Source organism: Tamandua tetradactyla, chromosome 9 (assembly GCF_023851605.1).
Source record: "Tamandua tetradactyla isolate mTamTet1 chromosome 9, mTamTet1.pri, whole genome shotgun sequence".
Classification (NCBI taxonomy): domain Eukaryota; kingdom Metazoa; phylum Chordata; class Mammalia; order Pilosa; family Myrmecophagidae; genus Tamandua; species Tamandua tetradactyla.
Genome location: NC_135335.1, coordinates 29,076,057 through 29,091,656, shown reverse-complemented (window position 1 = coordinate 29,091,656; position 15,600 = coordinate 29,076,057). Strand labels below are relative to the sequence as shown.

The following is a 15,600-nucleotide window of genomic DNA, read 5'->3' as shown; positions in this document are numbered from 1 at the left end:
TGTCTGGTGGCTGATTCAACTTTAAAAGAAACTAATGAGAGAATAGAGTCAGAGAAGAAAAAGGAGTTTGGATCCCAACTTAGTGGAAGAGCTTGGGTGAGAATGACAGAAAAAGGGAAGTGAAGAAAGGAAAAATTATTGGGAAAGGAAAGCAAGCAAATTTGGCTGCAGGTATAAAATCACAGGTAATAAAGAGGAAAGAATCTTCAAGAGATTGCTGGTTCACTCTATTTGTGCAGTTATATCAACTAAGACCCATAATGGGTCACTGTCATGGAGAGTGAAGAGTAACTCCTCAAGCCCAAATCCCCATTTCTTACTTTAATCCGCCACACACTGAGAATCAAGAGAGGACACCTGGTTGGGTGTGAAGTGATGGCAAAGGGTTAAGTGGAAATGTCCTTTCAGGTAGTTGAAGACATGGACCTGCTGTTCAAGAGTGAACACAGGCTGAATGGAAAGACTGGAGCAACCCAGCAGTGTGTTGGAACCAGTCCACCGGAGCGGATTTTTACATTTTCAGGAATTCTGTAAGCTTGTCGACTTCATGAAGGTAGCTTGAAATTGGCCATTGTGGGGAGTACTGCCACCACAGATATTGGCAAATGCTAAAATAGAGCCTTTTCTTGGGGGGGAGAGAGCTGGTTGTTAACCATTTATCAGCCCACCACTGGGCCTGACCTCCATCGCAGCAGGGACTCCAGCAGAATGTGTCCATCCTCTTGGGACTTGGGGGCCTGGGGTTTATGTCCTCAGGGAGGAGAGCACTGAGGACTGAACCTTGAATGGCCCTAGCATCAACGTGTGTCAGGGGAGACATCCATGGCACATATGATCTGAAGACAAGAAGCAGTCACAGCTGGTGGTGTACCTGCCAACACTGGAGAGGGGTGAATGACCAGGAAAAGTAGGCCCTGGCACATGTGAAGGACATCCTGACAGTGCAGCCCATGTGAGGACCAGATGAAGCAGCCTGCCAGGAAAACAAATGATGCTGTATTCTCTATCATTATTATTTTGTTTATTAAACAGCCATTATGGGAGAGCAATGTTCTAGAGACAGTAACAACAGGGTTAGAGAGTCATGGAGACATGGTCCATGCATTCAGGGAGCTTACATTCTAATTGCAGGTGAGAGGTGCTAAACAATAAACAAACAATTTCACATATCATGTTTCATCCAACCTAAGACAGTATTGACTCTAAATCACACCATTATTTAATACAGCACTATGAAAGGAAAAAAAAAAACACTAATTAAATTAACATTCCACCTATTTTAAGACCTTTATTTCAGAGATGTTAAAACATCTCTGATGTTAGTGACCAATCTTATGAAAAAGTAAAATAAAACAGATAATAAAGCGATGGGAGCATGCAGGAGATGGGGAAAACGTTGGGGAAAGCCTCCTTGAGGAGATGGCATTTATGCTAAAACTCCCTTAAACAGGAGGCCCCAGCCACATTTACATATTCAAAACTAGGAGAAAAAAATTTGTTCCAAGCAGAAGGGAGAAGAAATGCAAAACCTTTCAAAAGAAATGAGTCTGAAGTGTCCAAGGACCTGACAGAAGGGCAGTGTGGCTGGAGTACAATGAGTGATGTACTCCACTCATGATGCCAGCTGGTCAGGTCTGAGAGGCAGGCAAAGGCAGGGCTGGGCAGGTCAAGGTGAGAAGTTCAAATGTGATCCAAGGGCAAGAGGAAGCTCCTGGGGGGATCTACATAGGTGAGTGACAGGATCTGATTTACCAGACCCATCCCTGGGGGCATCAAATGAAGCACACTACTTGGTAAGTGAGGGGTTAAGGAAAACATTGGCAGGATTCTTGTTGGCAATGAGAGATTTGTAATATTTTTTAATGTTGCTACAAAATACTGCAAGTAATATTTTTAATCAACAAATATACATACACACACAGTAGTCATGCGAGAATAAACACCATCTGGGCAGTGCTCCCTGTACCAACAGAACCAGAATGGAGGGCTCCAGAGCCAGCCGGGTCTGGGGACTCAGTGCCAGAGGCCTACCAGTCATGGTGCCAGCAGGGCAGGCCAGACAGGGCCCTGGTGGTCAGGGAACAGAGACCTGAATCAAGAGTGATGCAAGGAAGAAGATCTCTGTCTCCCCTCCAGCTGTGTGATTTGGAGTCCGTTCTTAAGCATCCCAGAGCTTCCCTCTGCTCACCTATAAAACAGGGATTCCTCTCAAGGCTGGACTGGCTGTGACACCACTCCGGGATAAGGTACTTTAGAGGAAGACAGGCCTAGGTTTAAATCCCAACTAAGTGGTTCACTAGCTGTGTGACCTTGGGCAGGTGAGTTTCTTATCTGTAAGTCAATTTATCCATCTGTAAAGTGGAAATAACTCATGGTACAGACTGAAGGACTGTTATGAGGATTAAATGAAGCAATCACGTAAACCTCTTGGAGCAAAGTTAAATGATCGCTATTAGCTTTTATGTGAAACTACAAAGCACTAAACAAATATTTATCATCATCCGTACCAGGCACATATTAGGTGCTTAAAAATTAGATCAATAATATCAGATCAACAAAAATAGCAATAGAGAGCACTTATAACTGCCTATAAACTATGTACACCAAGCTGGGTGTTCTCCATGCAGCTATGAAACCTTGAGCCAGTCTCTTCTCTCTGAGCCTGATCTGTAATCAGCAGAAAATTAAGTTGGGCCAGATTCTTTTTAGAGTGCCTTCCAGCTCTAACATCCTATAGCTCAAGCCTAGAAGTGCCCTCGTCCTGGAATAGTGGAGGGATTCCAAGAAGAGGTTGCCTTTTCCTTTCCACCACCATGGCACACTTTCCTGATACTGTCACTGGTCTCCAGATAAACTCAGTCCTCCTCTCTCTAGCCCACAGAACTCACCTCTGGCTCCATGGCTTTAGGCAGAGATGAAAGGCCGTGGCCAGCAGAGGAAAGGATAGGCCAGCGAGAAGCTCAAGCCCCAAGCTGTGATTCACACAGGCACAAAGCAATCTCACTGTTTAAGTCCTAACAAATGTGTCTGAGAGCCTAGATCCCAGTTCCTAACTACTGTCGCTCCATGAACAAACCTAAAAGGCTTCCCTCACCAAGAAGTAATTTTGAATTTAGAGGCAAAGTCCTAAGAGAGAGCTAGAGGTTTCTTTACTAAACCATTTGGGTCCATGAGTAAGTCAGGTCGCCTCTTCAGGACTAAAAGGTTGGTGCAGAAGGCTGTTGCTCTAAAAATGCAAAGGGGTGTTATCAATTTTTGAACAGAAGTACTATGATAGAAATGAGCAGAGTTCTGCTGCCCCAATATAATGGAGAATAAGAGAGTCCTGATGACTCTAAGCGCTAGAACACTACCAGTTAACATTCACTGGGCACAATGGAGGCACTAAGGACCTCATTTAATTCTCACAGTCCTGGTTAGGGAAGCCAAAGTACAGTGAGGTTAAGGTACCCACCGGAGGCACTGGAGCTATTCAGATGAATGCCAGACTGTGGACCAGGCTGCCCCACTCCAGAGGTCACATGCTTGACCACTGTGTTAGTCTGTCGTGGGGAGCAAAAGGATGCTTACCTCAACAACAGGAAAAAAGGGAGATGCACTTGCTATGCAGCACTCACGGGCTGGAACAACCTCTAGAAGGAGCAACAATTTCAAAAGCTCAAGCAATCAAAGCAGAGGAGCGAAGATTTTTAAGAGAACGCCGGGGAACACAGAGTTCAAAGCAAGTTCAACCACATGCTGGAAGGGAATTTCATTCATTTCCATGTCTATCCTGTCTGATATCATGATACCAGCACCACCCCTACCATCACTCTTTCTCTTCCTTACTTCGCCTTCTTTTTCTCAACAGCATTTTTTGCCACCTGACAGAGGATATATTTGATTACTTTGTTGTTGCTTCTGCCAGAATATAAGCTTCATGAGAGTAGGGATTCTGTTTGCTCTTTTTGTATCTCTAGAGCCTAAAAAAGGGCCTGCCACACTGGAGATTCAAATATTTGCTGAATACATGAATTAAATAAACTTTTACCAAAGACCCAGGTCATATCACTGCTCTAATAGAATAGAGAATATAATAATATAAAAGCCATGAACTTTACACTCAAAGAGCTTATGGTCAGATAGCAGCAATGAGAAATGCAGAAAGAGGCATTCCAGACTAAGGGACAGCATGAAAAAAAGACACAGAAGGGAGAGCATTAAGGGAAATCCTGGGATTCAGTGTGATAGACAGGAAGGAAGAAATGAGATGCGAAAGGTTATTGGAGTTCCAGGTCTTGAATGACAAGAAGAAGGCTGGGATTTATTCTGCAGTCAACTGGGAGCCACTGATTGTTTCTGAGCAGGATCTGCATATTGCAAAGAACAGTCTGGCAGAACAGGAAAGAGGGAATGAGGTCACGACAGAGCTGGAGGCAAAGTAGGTACCCCAATATTGCACATCAGGAATAAAAGGCCGAAAAATGTTAATGGCTGCAGGAGTGAAGGTGAGACAAGGGATACAAAAGATTGTAGGGAAGAAAAATATGTAAAAGCTGGCATCTGACTGGATGCATGGGGCAAGTGAAAAAAAACAATTTGCAGATTAATACATACAATATGATCTCATTTGTACTATAAAAAAAGCTAAGAGTATACTTGTATATATAGGCTTGGAAAAAGCCTGGAAAGATCCACAAGAAATTGTGAACAGTTGGAATTTAAAAATAAGGTGGATTTTGCAAGAAGGCAAAGTCTTGAAGCAATAGATGGGGAAGATGACAGCAAGGCCCCCGAGTCTGGCTCACTGCAGGAAGGGAGGTGTCATTACTGAGCTGACAACCGCTCTGTGAGTGTGTGTAGTGTTCTAAGTCCGTGTTCTAAGTGAATCAGTTCTGCTACTAAAGAGACAAGTTGCACAGAAGGCTTCAAGAGATTGCCTGTCATAAAAGGAAGGAGCACATTCCTGGCAGAGAGGGCCCAGGGGCAGACCAGAGGAAAGATGTAATTTTTCCATGTTCCAGAAGGGGACACCAAAGCTCACGGCTGGGGCAGGGGAACCCTGTAGTCAGTGCCTCAAAAACCCAAAGCCATGACAGGGGCTCCCTCCTATCTAAAGAAAATGATAACAGCAAAAATTACTTAATATTTACTGAGCATTCTCCATATGCCAGATTGTGGGCTAAGTGATCCCTCTTCGGTAGGTGCTAATTCCATTTATCAGAGGAAGAGACAAGGAGCAGTGGGGGTTAAGTGACATGCCCCAGATCACAGAAGCAGTAAGTGTTAGAGCCAAGGACAACCGCAAACCTGGGCCCAGAACAGCAACCCCTGTACAAGTGAAGGGGATAGTGCAGAGCTACTCTTAGGGGATGAGTAACCATTTTCCTAGAAGGGGCAAGTCAAGAAAAATAAAAATATTTACAAGTCGCATTTTCCCCTATTTATAATGCTTTTTACAGGGCCCTAGGTACTTATAAAACACCCTACCTGCTGAAAGTAATAGAATGTCAGTAAGAATACTAGCACTCTTGTCACACTAAATGTTACTACTAGGCACATTTGAGAAGTAGCAGTATGGAGGCAGTTTTCTAAACCTTATTCTTTACATTTATGAACACTTTAAGGTCCACAGAGCAAGTTCATGGGCGTCACCTCATTTATGTGCAGGAGAGGTATTATTACTCTCCCTTTAAGGATGGTGAAAGCGTTGGCAGAGAGAAACAGCTTGCTTGGGGTTATAGGTAAGTTATTAGCCAAGCAAGGAGGCCTACACCACCACAGCTCCATTTGTTCAATGTAACATCTTCCAAGGCCCCATGGGGTGCTAGGCATTGGTCAAGCACAGGGCAGGAAGGAAGAGAAAGTGCAGCTCCTGCTCTCTCCCAATCAGGGCCTCCAGCTCCCCTGGGCGATGGAGGCCCCCTCACCTTGTCAGGCAGAACGGGGTGGGGTCAGACCAGCAACCAGGGCAGTGCCAATCCTACGAGTTGCCCAAACAAACTTGCAGGGATCCCTGGGCTGTGGGTGGCTCATGGGGCCCAGATACCCCAACCCCAGTAGAAGTGCTACCCACGTCGTCTGATTCTGAAACAGCTTCCTCTCCTGGCCTAAGGCTGTTGCCTTGGAGATTTCACTTGCTCGTCCTTCAGATTGATATGAGCTGAAATTAGATTCACCGGCTGCTCACCACATATTTCCATCCCAGAGTGTCAGAACAAGAAGAGCCCTCAGAGACCACCTACATCAAGCATGGCAAACACAAATGCCCAGAGGGGTCAGGCGGGTAACAAAATGAGGAAAATGGGCCTGTTGCACAAAAACAGTGCAACAACAGTGTACTGGGATGGTGGAGAGGAGGGGGCTCATACCTAAAGAGGGCAGCCACCTTGCTATTCCAGCAATTTATTGCCACATGGAAATGTGGACCAGAACTTCCAATATTTTTCAAAAAACCCAAATCCAAGTTTGTTTGAAACTTCCCAATTTTTAAATGTTAGCAATTCATTCAAATCACTTAATACCACAAAGTTCTGGACTCATCTGGGGCAAGACACACTTAGCCAATGGCTTCAACTTCTGCTCAACAAGTCTTTTATGGACCTGTGCCAGGCTCTGGCAAGGTGCTAGGGTCTGAAAGAGGAACAGGATGTGGCTCCTGTTCCTGGAACAGTGAGGGGTTAGTGTTTTAGTTTGTAAAAGCTGCAGGAATGCAAATATACCAGAAACAGAATGGCTTTTTAAAAAAGCAATTTATTAAGTTTCAAATTTACAGTTCTAAGACCATGAAAATGTCCAAATTAAGGCAAGGCTATAAAAATGTCCAAACTAAGACATCCAGGGAAGATATCTTGGCTCAGGAAGGCCGATGATATTTGGGATTTCTCTCTCAGCTGTAAAGGCATATGATATCTGCTAGCTTTCTCACCAGGCTTCATCAATGGCTTCCCCAGGGGCATTTTCTTTATGCATCTCCGAAGGTCTCTGGCTCTGTGGGCTCTGTTGGTATGGAGCTTTTTCCAAAATGGTTCCCTCTTAAAGGGCTCCAGTAAGCAACCCCACCTTGAATGGGTGGGGGGACACATCTCCATGGAAACCATCTACAACTGGGTGGGTTGCATCTCCATGGAAACAATAAAAAAGATACCCCCTTTTTTTTAAATGAGGATCAAAGGACATGGTTTTTCTGGGATACATTAATAGCTTCAAACCAGCACAGGTCGGTATGCAAATCAATCATTTCAACCCAGAGTGATAAGGCTGGAAGGTGAGCCCAGAGTTTATAGAATAACAGGAAACTAAGGCAGTCAAGGAGTGGGGGAGTTATACCATGGAAGGCTCCCTCCAGAAGGCAACACTTAAACTTAGTTCTGAGGAGGAGGAAGAGGCATTTGGCCAGTCAAAAAGGGAGAGGAAAGTATTACAAGCACAGGAAGACTGGGAATCCCAGGAAACAGGAAAAAACTTAGAGAATTGGCAGGGACACACAGTGGAAAGCAGAAAGTGGTGCCAACATACCGAGAGCCTCATGAGCCAGGCTAGGGAATCTGCCTTTAACCTACAGGCAACAGGGAGCTTACTCAGGTAAGTGAGTGGCACAATCAACTTTCACTATGAACGCGAACAGAGTGACCTCTGGCACAAGCAGGATTGATGAGACAAGGTGGAAGAGAGACCTGCATTTCAGTACCATTTGCCTACAAAGTTAAAAGTAAAATTTACCTTTTAAAGATTATCCTAGTAGCACCAGGAAGTATGGATTCACAGACTTTTGGAAGAAAAACAATTTCTCCAATGGTTAAAGGTAAGATGGTGTGGGCCTGAACTGAGACTTTGAGGACAAAAGGATAGAGACCTCTGGAAGGTAAAACTCAAAATTTGTAATTAAAAATGGGGAACAGGAAGAATGCAGGATGAATGCCAGTTTCTAGCTTGAGGGACTAGAGAGATGGCGTCATTCACAAAATAAGAAATAAGGCTACTGCGAAGGAACAGAGAGGAAAAGCAAAGAGTTCCATCTGGACCTAGTGAATTAGATTTGCCCTTGGGACATGCAAGGGGCGATGGCCAACAGCATCCAGGACTGCCGTGGGTTATGTATGTACAATCTAGAAGCCAGCAGTTCACGATGAAAGATGAAAGAGGGTGCAGAATGGAAAGAGGGCAGAATCTAGGAATTATTCTGAAAACTCTACCAATCACAGAAAGATGCAGGGATCTTCAGATGACCCCAGGCAGAGACCTTCAAATGACCCCAGACAGAGAACTTGAAATGACCCAGAGACCTTCAAATCTTACCTCAGGCAGAAACCTTCAAGTCAGAGCCCAAAGAGCTTTAGATTTGATCCTAGGAAACCAGTGCTGCTATGCAAACATCTGCATGTGACCTTCCTTTTAATAAGCAGAAAATGTAGCATTTAAAGCTGAAAAGGATCAAAGATGCCGGCCAGTCTGGTCCCTTTATTTCACAAATGACAGAACTGAGGTGCAAGGAGAATGACAACCAGCCCAATATATGAATCTAGTAAGAGTTAAAATGAACAACTCCCCTTTACATTTATATTATTTTACAGAGTAATCTTTACACAGATCTTCAACACAGCATTCCAATACAGTTCAGGAGTATTATAATCCAATCTCATGTATATAGGGATTATATTCTAAAGTCAGAAGGTGAGGTGAAAATCACCTTAACTCTCCTACTGCTTAAATTTTATTACCAGTTACATCATAATATTAAATTAAAAATTTGAAGGCTGTTCAAATAAACCCGTCAAAATTGCTCTGTCTACCCATCAAATACAGTTTTGTCTATATATACTCTACTATGTCTCATACACAATACATTTGGGAACCCCAAGCCATATCAATGGAAGATGCTAAAGAAAGGTCTACAAGCAGCATTCACACCATCCTGTTTTAAGATGATTATCCACTCCTTAGTAGCTGCAGGGAGAAAGTTAGAGAGACCTAAAATATTCTGTTTCCCTGCAGTTTTGGCTCCACTTTGTTTCCTCATACTGTCACACCTGTCAGTAGTGTGATAATGGTTTGAGAGCATCAAACAGAAGAGCACATGAGAAAACGCCTAGTCCAGGGATTGGTATATGGGATGTACTCAGTGTTTGCTGAATCTGAAATTCAGATCTATAGATACTGTTCCCTAGAAAGCTGTAGAGAACTTGACCACCAGTTTCCTCTCAAGTTGGCACTTCCTGTTGCACCTCTGTCAAACTGCACTAATGTACAGGGTTGGCCAGGCAGAGCTTTAAAGCTGGGAAAACTGGAGAGGACTTGTGATCTAACTAATCTAAGCTAAATGGGTTCATAAGGATACCGAAGTGTATCTCCACCTCAGTCTTAAGGAGAGGAGCTTATCCCTTTAAGTGTCAGGGCTCAAGTCCATGCTTTGAGAGCTTTGGTTCACCATATGTCTTGAAGCAGCTAACTAGGGTGGAGAATGCAACTAAAGAGCAGACATTACCATGTAGTAAGAATCCCAACCAGAGGTTAACATCTAACAAGAACAAAAGAAAGAAAACTAACAGGAAAAAATAATAATGTAAAATGATCTGATAAGGAGCATCAGCATTCATGCTGAGGCATTAGAGAAGGCAAGCTCAGAAGTGTATCACTGGGCAAGAGCAAAAGAGAAAGAAAGGATACTGCACATATATGGAAAAAGTTTGCATTAAAGGTTGGAAGCAGAAGAGTAAGGTTCTCATGCATGCCTACCTCAAAGTTGCCAGCTTTGCTAGAAGAAGGACAGTCAATTTATTACTTCAAGCATTCAACCAAACATGCATGTACTAATGAGCCTAACAACATAATAAATAAAGACAGCCTTTGCCCTCCAAGAGCTTAGAAAGGAAAAAACAGGACATAAGGACAGAGAGGAAGGGTGACTGATAATACTAAAAGATAAAAATCATCAACCCAATAAGGGTATCTACAAAAACCTACATCTAACATCATACTTAATGAAGGAAGAATAAATGCTTCCTCCCAAGTTCGGGAATGAGGCAAGGACATTCGCTCTGACCACCTTAACACAACACTGTACCGGAGGTTCTAGCCAATGCAATAAAGTAAGAAAAAAAGAAAGAAAAGGCATCTAGATTGGAAAAGAAGTAAAACTGTCTTTACTTGTAGATGACATGCTCCTAAACGTCATGTCCTAAGGAATCCACAAAATAATACTGGAACTAATAAATGAGTTCAGCAAAGTTGCAGGATACAATATCATTATACTAATTTAACAGTATTTCTACATGCTAGCAATGAAGAATGCAAAAATGAAATTCAGAAAAATATTCCATTTGCAATATCATCAAAAAGAATAAAATACTTAAGAATAAATTTATGAAAGCACAGGACTTTTACTCTGCAAATTATAAAATGATATTAAGAAAATTTAAAGAAGATCTGAATAAATAGAGATCTCATGTTCTTGGTTTGAAGACTCAATATTACTCAAATAAACTACATATTCAAAACAGACCTTATTAAAATTCCAAAAGGCTTTTTTGCAGAAGTTGACAAACTGATCCTAAAATGCATTTGGAAATGCAAAATATCTAGAACAGCCAAAACAATCTTGAAAAAGAAAAACAAAGCTGGAGACCTTACACTCTACAATTTAGAAAGTTACCATGGTAAAGCTACCATAATTATGACAGTGTGCTACTGGCGTAAGGACAGACACAGCCCAATGGAACAAAAATGACAGTTCAGAAATACACCCTTATACTTATAATCAACTGATGTTCACAAAGGTCCCAAGATAATTAAATGGGGAAAAAATAGTCTTTTTAACAAATGACATTTGAAAAATTAGATGTCTTATGGGAAATTAAAAAAAAAGATGGCTTTAGACCTGGGGTCAGCCAAATCTGACCCAGCACTTGATTTTGAAATAAAGTTTTAATGAAACGCAGCCACAGCCATTTGTTCGCACATTGTCTGTGGCTGCTTTCACCCTATAACAGCAGAGATTAGTAGTTCTGACAGAGACCTTCTGATTCGCAAAGGTTTAAGTATTTACTATCTGGTCCTTCACAGAAAAAGTCTGCCAATCTAACTTAGAGTTTTACCTCAAAACATCCATAAAAATAAACTCAAAATGGATTATATACCTAAAGGTAAAAGCGAAAACTATAAAACATTCAGAAGAAATGCAGGAGAAAATCTCCATGACCTTGTGTTATACATATGTGTCTGAGATATGATACCAGAAGCACAAACGATAAAATTTAAAAATTGATAATTAAACATCATTAAAATTATGATCTTTTGTGCTTTAAAAGACACTGTTATGAATATGAAAAGATATGTCACATACGAGGAAGAAATATTTGCAAATCATAATCTCACAAAGGACTTATATCCAGAACAAAGTACTCTTTTAACTCAACAATAGAAAGACAAATGACAGAAGTAAAAATGGGCAAAAGATTTGAAAAGGCATTTCACCAAGAAAATTTATGGGTGGCAAATAAGCTCATGAAGGCATGCTCAGTATCAGGAGCCATTAAGGAAATACAAATTCAAACCACAATGAAATACTATTTCACACCCACTACAATTCTATAATAAAAAAATGACAGACAATAACAAGTGTGGTGAAGCTACAGAGAAACAGGAACACTCAGATATCACTTGTGGGCATGTAAAATGGTACAACCACCTTAGAAACCACTTTGACAGTTTCTTCAAAAGTTAAAGACCCACCAACTGCATAAATAGAATAACTGAACAATTACATTTCTAGGTACCTACCTAAGAAAAATGAAAGCGTATATTCACCCAAAAAAAGAACTTGTACACAGATGTTCACAGCTGCAGTATTCATAATCGCCAAAAAGCAGCAACAATTCAAATATCCATCAACTGGTGACCGGATAAACAAAATGCAGCATATCCGTATAATGGAATACTATTTGGTAATAAAAGAGAATGAACTACTGATACATGCAACAACATGGATGAACCTCAAAAGTGAAAGACGTCAGTCACAAAAGGCCACATATTGTATGAGTCCATTTATACGAAAAGTCCAGAAAAGGCAAATTTCTAGAGGCAGATAAATTCGTGTTGCCTGGAGTTTATGGTGGCTATGGGAACGACTGCAAATGGGTACAGGTATCTTTTGCGGTGATGTGAATGTTCTTGAATTATGGTGACCATTGCCCAACTCTAAAACTTGAAATGGGTGAATTTTATGGCATGTAAATTATATCTCAATAAAGCTGTTTAAAAAGGGGGTGGAGAGAATTTTCAGCATTGCCAGACAAAATTTTTCCAAAGTTCCACTCTTAATTAGAAAACTGTAAAGTTGCCTCCAGGAAGATGTGGAAACAGCCCTGCCTAGCATTCAGAGTCCACTAGTCTGGCCTCATCACTCAGCCAACCTGCTTCAACATTCCAACCCCTGCAGCTGCCAAGCACATATGTTTGGAGTCAGAGAGTCTGAGCTTCCAACTATACCACTGACTCAGTCTGTTCCTTCACCTCACTCAACCTGTTTCCTCACCTCTAAGGAGATAATGGTAACTCACAGTTAGTAAGCAGAATATCTGAGATAATTCTCTTAAAGCAGAATATCTGAGATAATGCTCTCAAAACACTCAGCTTAGTGCTTAACTCAGATTAAATAAGCATCCTCTTCACCTGATTGGCTCAGGCCATACCTTAAATGTCACCTACCATCCCATTTTAAGCAGGAAAGCCCTGTTATTTTCTCTGCATCGGTTTTGCTTCCTTCATAGCACTTGCAGGTCTTTTACTCTTTTGTTTCTATTTTGTTTACTTTTTACCCCCCATTAGGCTGAGATCTCCATGAGGACAGAGACCTTGTGCCTTGTTCCTTTATTGTCTCTGCAAGGCCAGGCCTAGTGCCTGGCAAGTAACCTCTTCACAATAAAGATATGCTGGAGTGATAAAATGGTCAATGGGAGCAATCCTTCGGCATGCAGCCTTTAATGGCATTGGTGTATCTAAAGACTTGTCTCACGTGTGTGTCTCCTTCTCTGTTTTCCCCCTCAGCAGTGGCCTCCCAGGAGGGATGAATGATGGCAGAATTTATCCAGACTGAAGCTTAAGAAGCAGACTTGGGAAGTGACTTGAGTAGCAGGGAGCTGAGCAGTTGGGAGAAGAGACTGGAAAACAGTGAGGACTCTGGCTCCTGATAAGCTGAATTCCCAAAGATGGCTGCTTATGTGGGGTGGAGAAGAGGAAAAGTAGATGCGTACAGAACATTAATGCCATGTGTTGTGTTCGCTTAATGGAGGATGAGGTTAAATGTGCTGGTCGAAACAAAATCTTTATGTATTTTACGCATGCTTGCTCTCAAAACTGGAGCTGAATATGATTGCAGTATTTTGCATTAATTAAATTTCTTTTCCATTCCAAGGAATTAGGGCTTGAACAGCTATTCAAATATATGCAAACAAGAATGTAAATTAGCAAGGCCCTGGCACTTAATTTTTAGGGGACTAGATCATGTTCTAGGACCAGGCCCAGGAGATTAAATACAAGTCATTAAGAATATTAAACTTTCTCTGAAGGAGCAGGGGCAAATATTCCCTTTTCTGCCCATTAAATTAACTTCTCATTTGTCCACTCTGGTACTCTCTGTTGTTGATCTTTTCAATTGATATTTGCCTTACTAAAGGCAGGATGAGCACCCTGCCTCTCAAGGAACTTTGCTAACAGGAAAAGCCCCTTCCTTGAAACAATTCATTATCATCACCCTCCTTTCTCCTCTCCTCCCCTTTCAAACCAGCTACACAAGCAAGCAGAAGGAAGGTAGTGGCTCTGAAAGCATGAGGCTGCGGACCTCAATGTATGCTCCTGGGCAAGTCATTTACTGATTTATTTTCCCAGCTGGAAAAGGAAGCAGTCAAATTAAACAGTTAACTAGAGTTCCTTCTAGTTTTAAGTCTCGGATAGAAATAAGTGGGGCACCAGTGTCCCTTTCAGGACAGAGACATTGTCGTTTTTCAGACTGCCTTGCATATCACGGGATGGATGGAACTGGGAGTAAGTCAGGGAAGGGTTTATTTTGCAGCCCAAAAGATCCAGAATAAAGTTCCAGAAGTTACTCCGGCAATACCTTAGACAAATTCCTTAACTTCTTAGCCTGATTCTTCATCTTTAAATAGAAATTATACATTTTAAGGAGAATTGGTAAGAGAATTAGAAATAAAATGTTCCCGTTTGATGTAATACTTCAAAAAGATTACCCTCTGTCCACTAAAAGAACCTCCAAAGGGACTCCACCAAACCTCAGGAGACTTCAACTTATCTAACTTTTCAACATTCCCAAAGGCAAGAGATGAGGTAACACAGGTGGCAGAACACCCAAATGGAGCCAAGAGTTTCTTTCTAAATTCCAGTTAGGTTCCAGAAAATCGATCTTTTACTATAAGCCATCTCCTCCCCACTGGAACCTTGACACAAGCCAGGTCAAAACAATATGACCTATAGAGCATCGAAGTGCCAACCAAGTACTGTGTTAGGCTAAGAACAGAAGCTCCGCACAAAGCACTCTGTACTTTTTCTATCCACTTTCCCATACATCTTCATCTTATCCTGGGCAGAACTGACAGTATCTCTACATTCCCATTTTTTCCTTTAGATAAGGTGACTGAGGCTCAAAAGTAAGGTTGTTCACCTAAGAACAACAGCTAATGAGCATCTGGGTGTAGAAGTCAGAGCTCTTCAAGTCTTTTTCTGATCTACCTCCCTCCCCAATGGACTAATTCACTTAACACCCAGCTCTGTACATTCTATCTAAATATGGTCCCTGCTTCACTGGGTTAATTCATGCAATCACTCAACTAATATTTACAAAGCACCCACTATATAGGAGGAAGTATAGAGCAGCAGTTCAAGGAACAGGCCTGGGATTGGCCTTCTTCAATCCGAGCTCTCCCACTTGTTAACTAGGTGGCCCTAGATAAGTTACTTAACCTCTCTGTGTCTCAGTTTTCCTTAATCTTCAAAATGGGGCTAACAGAATGCTGCCTATCTCATATGCCTGAGAACTAAATGAGATTATACCTATAGACAGTTTACCACAATACACACCCCGCTCTAAGCACTCAAATATGAGCTGCTTTTATTATCCTAGGTTTGGGAATTGGGTAGCGAACCCGCCAATAGCCTCAAAGAGCTTATGCTGTAGTGGCAGACACAACAAAGGAGGTAAACAAATAATCAATATTAGTTTCAAATTGTGATGAGTGCTATGAAAATAATAAACAGGGGGGTGCGGGAGTTAGAAGCTACTTTAGATTTAATGTTCAAGGACAAACTCTCTTAGATGATATTTAGCTACAACATCAGTGACAAGCCAGCTAGGTACAAGAAAAGCTGAGGAAGAGAAAAGAGCAAATGGTGAGGTCCTGAGCTTGTAGCTGGCATCTCCTACCAAGAGTAAGGAGGCCCATTGTGACTAGAAGGGGATGGGAGGCCAGGGAACTATTACCAGATGTGGTCAGAGGGGTCGGCAAGGAACAGGGGAGCTTTGTAAAACAAGACAAGGCATTTTCTCTTTACTTTATATGTGCTTGGGATCCACTGGCAGATTTTAGGCAAGGAAAAGGGTATATGATCTGA

At 41.8% G+C, this 15,600-nt stretch overlaps 1 protein-coding gene across 10 annotated transcripts in view; it reads right to left on the bottom strand.

Moving 5' to 3' along the window:
* CHCHD6 (coiled-coil-helix-coiled-coil-helix domain containing 6) overlaps positions 1-15,600 on the bottom strand; it is a 358,373-nt gene that overhangs the window by 342,011 nt on the left and 762 nt on the right. The window lies entirely within an intron of this gene.